The sequence below is a fragment of the Ovis aries genome, chromosome 14 (genome assembly GCF_016772045.2).
Source record: "Ovis aries strain OAR_USU_Benz2616 breed Rambouillet chromosome 14, ARS-UI_Ramb_v3.0, whole genome shotgun sequence".
NCBI classification, from domain to species: Eukaryota; Metazoa; Chordata; class Mammalia; order Artiodactyla; family Bovidae; genus Ovis; species Ovis aries.
This window is the reverse complement of record NC_056067.1, coordinates 6,166,544-6,172,670: the sequence shown is the minus strand read 5'-3', so window position 1 is coordinate 6,172,670 and position 6,127 is coordinate 6,166,544. Positions and strand designations below refer to the sequence as shown.

Sequence of the window (6,127 nt, the reverse complement as noted above, 5' to 3'; positions counted from 1 at the left end):
CAGCCAGGGATGGAATTACTGGCTAATATATAAGTGTATGTTTATATTTATAGAAAGTGTCAAACTACTTTCCAATATGACTGTACCATTTTGTGTTTGCATGAGCACTACATGAGAATTCCAGTTGTTCTTAACTCCTGTCAGCTCTTGGTGTTGCCACTTTGATTTTTTAAGTTATTTCAGCCATTTTAATAGGTAGTTATGTCTCATTGTGGTTTTAATTTGGATTTCCCTAATGACTAATAATGCTAAGCATCTTTTCAAGCATTTATTTATCATCTCTATCTTCCTTCGTGAAGTGTCTCTTAAAATATCTTGCCCATTTTTTTTATTGGGTTGTTTTCTTATTATGGAGTTTTATAGGCTCTTGATAGAAATCCTTCATCAGGCATTTATTTTGCAAATATTTTCTCACAGCTTTTGGCTGGTTTATGCATTTTCACTGTGGCCTCTAAAGCACAGAAATCATTCCTTTTGCTGAGGTCCAATTTACAGATTTTTTTAAAGTGGATTGTATTTGTTGTGTTGTATCAAAGAGATTTTTGCCCAACCTAAGATTTACTCTGATGCCACTGTTTCTCTTACCTTTTCTTCCAATATTTTACATTTTTAGCTAATTTAGTTTATAATGGTTCAGGATGTAGACCAGGGTTCATTTATTTTGCATATAGCTGTCCAATTAGCATGTGTTGAAAAGATTATCCTCCCTATTGGCTTATTATTTGTACCTTTTTCTTGAGCTGTTTTTCGGAGCTGCTCTAGGGTTTACTGCATGTGTCTTTAAATTATTGCAGTTCACCTGCAAATAACACTTTAACCCTACATGTACAATGAACGTATCTTACAACAGTCAACTTGCAGTTCTTTTCTGAGGTGGGCCTGCACACCTGGGCCTCACAGGTGGGTTCTCTGGCTTTCTCCGTGCCTTTTCTCCAGGGCAGCCAGCCTCTGCCCCATGCCTGGGATGAGTCACGTGGGACAGCAGTTTGCTGCCCTCCCCCAGAAGTAGCTCTTGATTGTAATGAACACTTTCATCACCCTCCGCAGGTACAGAGGGACTGTATCTTTTATTATTCCCCAGGCCTTAATGTGGAGAAGGCAATGGCACCCAACTCCAGTACACTTGCCTGGAAAATCCCATGGACAAGAGTAGGAGAGAGTAGGACAAGAGAGGAGCCTCGTAGGTTGCAGTCCCTGAGGTCACTGCAAGTCAGACACGAATGAGTGGCTTCGCTTTCACTTTTCACTTTCATGCATTGGAGAAGGAAATGGCAACCCATTCCAATGTTCTTGCCTGGAGAATCCCAGAGACGGGGGAGCCTGGTGGGCTAGTGTCTATGGGGTCGCACAGAGGTGGACACGACTGAAGCGACTCAGCAGCAGCAGCAGCAGCAGGCCTTAATGACTCTTTGCCTGTGCCCTGGATGCTGCAGGGTTTGCTGGGCCTCTCAGGTAGCTTAAGGATTTTGATCAGTAAGAGGAAAGGTGTCCTGCCCACCCTGCCCCCGCCCCCACAGCGGCAGTGGGTTCTCTCCCCTAGGGCTGCATCACCCAAAGAGGCTCCCTCTGGTCTACTGCTAGTTCTCAGCCTTATTGTGAGCATCTATCTGGTAGACCAAACTGGAAATGCTACAAGTGAGTGACAGCTCCCAGTGTGTCTGTGGGTCCTAGAGGTCTCCTATCCTCCTACTGGCCTAGGCTCTATCTCTGGCAATTTATTTAAAATGTTAAGGTACCTCCTGGTGTTCATTCTTCCCTTGGCCTGCCATGTGGAAAACTGTACTCCTATCCCAATTCTCCCATCCCTTGGAGAGGCCTTTCTTTACTTGGAAATTGGGCTACTTGGTGACCTTCTAACTTCAACTCTCTCACAGGTTCAAGAAAAGCTAGTTCATCTGGATTTTTCTTAGTGTTAAGGCGGGAGTAATACTCTGTTCAGCTTTCTATCCATCCCCAAGGCAGAAGTGGAAAGCTCGGTTTACACAAAGATGCTAAACTTCCAGAAATACTCCCTTTCTTCTTAGACACATACGGGATGCAGGCCAGATCAACAAGTCTCTTCAATGTTCAGTTCATCAATGAACAGCTAATCCAATCTAGACAGTCTTTCTGAATTATATACATAAGTATTGATTGATTAAACCTCACGAACTATTTATTGATATACAGACACACATCTCATTTTTAATCATTTCTTCCAATATGTTTCTAGGCAGACAGTTTTAGTTTGGAATTCTTTTAATGCTGTTTTCATGCTGTGTTTCTTTCCTTTTTAAAATATGGTAAAATAATTTAGTACTTGTATTACATTCTTACATCTTTGATAACAGACTGCTACAAACTAGTTGGCCTAAAACAACAGATATTTACTCTTGCACAGTTCTGGGGACCAGCAGTCTGAAACTGAGGTGTGGGCAGGATAGGCTGCTTTTGGAGGATTCACATTCCATGCCTCTCTCCTAGCCTCTGGTGGCTGCCCGAAGTCCCTGATGTTCCTTGGGTTGAAGAAGCATCACTCCAATTTCTGCTTCCATCTCTTTTTTTTTTCAATTGAAGTATAGCTGATTTACAGTGTTTTAGGTATACAACAAAGTGATTTAGTTTAATTCACATATAAATGTGATTTAGTTTGGTTCATATTCTCTTTCTGATTGTTTTCCATTATAGGTTATTACATAAGGTTGACTGTAGTTCCTTGTGCTATACAGCAGGTCTCTGTTGTTCGTCTGTTTTATATATAGTAGTGGATATCTGTTAATCACGAATTCCCAATTCATCCCTCTCTTCCTTTCCCCTCTGGTAACCATACGTTTGTATCTATTTTGTAAATAAGTTCATTTGTATCATTTTTTTTAGATTCTACATATAAGTAATATTATAGGATATTTGTCTTTCCTCTGACTTAGTTCTCTTAGCATGATAATCTCTAGGTTCATCCATTTGCTGTGAATGGTGTGGTGTCTTTTTCGTGCCTCAATACTATTCCTGTGTGTGTGTGTGTGTGTGTGTGTGTGTGTGTGACAACTTCTTTATCCATCCCTCTGGTGATTGACACTTAGACTGGGACCATCTTCACCTTGCCATCTTTACTCTATGTATCCTCTCCTTTTATAAGGACACCTATCATTGGAGTTAGGGTCCACCTTAAATCCAGGAACATCTCATCTTGAGGTCCTCATTTATATTTTCAAAGACTTTCTTCCAAATAAAGTCACCTTCACAGATTCGGGGGTTGGGAATCAGCTATATCTTGTGAGGGCCCTATAGTTCTATTGATCTGTTTACCGGGTCACACAAGTATTGTTTTCATAGTTGTAAGATGACCGAGGATGAGATGGCTGGATGGCATCACTGACTTGATGAACACGAGTCTGAGTGAACTCCGGGAGTTGGTGATGGACAGGGAGGCCTGACGTGCTGCAATTCATGGGGTCGCAAAGAGTCGGACACGACTGAGCGACTGAACTGAACTGAACTGAAGCTTTGCATCCATTGAGTCTCCATTAACTGGTGAGAAGAAGCCTTGGGGAAGTCTTTGTCATCACAATAGCTGCCAGTATTTGCCAGTTTCACCTAGAATCAAATGACTGAATCAGTGAAGCCATTTGCTCTTTTTTTTTCCTCCTGAAAAACCTACCAAGAAAATCATTAGACATATTTTGGTTAGACTGAGATTTTTAGTAGATCTGCAGTTTCAAAGTGAATGGGGGCACAGCATCACCAGAAAGCCCACAAAAAATAGAGACAAATCTGAATTAAGAGTAACTAATAACCCAAAGTTAGTTTATGTTGACCACAACAGACGAATTCTGTTTGTCAGGTATAGACTCATTTCTCTAGTTTATATTGTCATTAACACAAGCTGCCATGGAGCCATAATGACCTGAATAATTTAGTCCTGCTATCCAGGGATTAAGAAGAACTGAGTTCATATTTCGGCTAATCCATTTACAAGGTGTGGAAGCCTCGGCAAGTTACACCATGAGTCTGGGACTCGTTTTTCCCATTGGTTACATAAAAATAATATTACCTATGTTCTCTCAATGTTGTCCTGAAGATTCAGTTAAATGAGACCATGTAGGCAAAGCAGGGGCAAGTTCCAGGCACTAATAAATGTTAGTTACCCTCCCCTTTGACCCCATATTGCTGTTCATCAAATTAACCTTTCCCCACACGAACTGATTATGTAATGCTTTATGGCATTTTTCTGCTCACACAGAAATGAAAGCAAGAGAGAAGCCTGGAATGGAAGTCAGGAGAAGTGGACTCTAACCCACTTAGACCTCTACCACCCAGCTCTTTAGCCTGCAGGACTGGGCTTAGTTCCCTGGGCCTCAGTTTCCTTCACCACAAAGCAAACACAGATCTCCAAAATTATCAGCCATCTCAGAGGCCCTTACAACCCTGACTGCATGCAATTTACATCCTGGTTGCCAAAATCAGTGTCAGGAAAACATGCACACTTTCCTCTCGTTTGTTCCAGACTTTCACACCATTGGTGATTCACCCATAATCTCCTAACTTGGAGAGTAAAGTCAGCACAATCGGGAGAATAAAGACCAGGCCTCTCTTTTCGCCAAGAAAGAGGACGTGGATTTGGGGATAAAAACAGATGCAGGACTGTGTGGGTTTTCTGCCAGGCCCCGCGGATGGTGTATTCAAGGCTTGTCTCCTCCCAGAGAACCTGGCGCCACCCCATCCTCCGTCTCACACAGACCAGCATTTGCCGCCTCTCCAAAACCTCCCAAGTATGTATTTCATAAAAGCAGGGCCTGGTTCAAATCCCTTGTAATGTCTCCAAAGGGAAGGAATAGAGTCAATAATCAGGGCTGTGTCTGTGTGTCGTAAATTCCCCAATCCCCTATTCCCTCTCCCAGCAAGCACACGCAGGCGCACGCACACACACATAAACACAGCCATAAATATATACACTCCCATTTAATAGACTGGGGACTCAAATTACAGTTACAGTGTAATAAAACAGACTAATCTGCAGGGTGTGTGCAGAAGCATGTGTGTGTGTGTGTGTGTGTGAGAGAGAGAGAGAGAGAGAGAGAGAGAGGGAGAGAGAGGGAGACACTTACAAGTCTTGTCCTTTACTTAAGGTCTAAATTCCCCCAGTGTGTTTCCTCTAGGATGCTGAAATAAGCTGTCTTCACAGAACTGTCCTAGAAGCTTCTTATCCCTGGAGGCACAGCTGGTTACCTAATTCGCAGGCCCAGTGCAAAATGAAAACACAGGGGCCAGTCTTTAAATCTTGAAGAATTTCAAAACAGCAACAGCAGAGCCTGAAACCGAATGTGAGATGAGACCTTCTCACTGCCAGCACCTCATGCGATTGTGCAGGTCACACCCTGGTTTGGTAGCAGACCGGGACTCTGAGGTCAGCTCCTCACACCCTGCAGCGTTTTCCTTTAGGGTATCTTACACGGATGCATGCTCCTGGAGGTGTGTGATGTCAAGGAACCGGAGTGATCTTTGCCTGGCTTTGAGTCCTGCTAGACCACATACCAAGGGTGCCTGCTTGGAAACTTCCGTTGCTTATTTTGAACTTCAACTTCCCACCTCTCACATGGAGACAGGGCGATTCATTTCCCAGAGTTACAAGGAGCATTAAAAGCAGCAAGGCATATAAAGCCTGGCACACAATAGATGTTCAAAGGGCCCTTCCTTTGGGCACAGACCTTGCAGATCTGTTCAGACAACAACCACACTATTAAAAGCGAAGCTATTGTAACTCAAGTTTGCCAAGGGCCGCTGGTGATGGGGACCCAGTGGGATTTGAAAGCCCGACCAACCGTTTCCAAGGTCCTTTGCTTTTTACCACGAATGAGGTTTTCTCCCTTGGGAGTGGGAAGGGATGACCTTCGAAAAGGCGTCCAGGTGGGGGGACTCAGGCAAGCGTCGACTAAAGGTGAAGACGAGTTGCAAGGGGAAAGGGGGAGGGGAGGGAGAGAAAGAAGGAAAAGTTCGCGCTGAAGTCTGAGGAGCGCCTGCGTTTGTTTTCCTGCCTGGGACGGTGATCTGTCTGCCCACCAGGTTCCTGGAGCGCGGCCTGCGGCTCCCATTGGTCGGCACGCGGCTGTTGCTACGCGGATGGACCAATGGCGCACGAGGCCCGTGCTGG

The 6,127-nt window shown here is 44.0% G+C and overlaps 1 long non-coding RNA gene across 1 annotated transcript; it reads right to left on the bottom strand.

The window, feature by feature from the left end:
* Positions 1–377: 377 nt before the first annotated feature.
* LOC132657720 (uncharacterized) lies at positions 378–6,037 on the bottom strand. The gene is made up of 2 exons (XR_009596262.1): positions 5,085–6,037; positions 378–3,573 (listed from the first exon to the last, which is right to left on the bottom strand). It is a non-coding gene; the product is annotated as an uncharacterized LOC132657720 (long non-coding RNA).
* Positions 6,038–6,127: the final 90 nt, after the last annotated feature.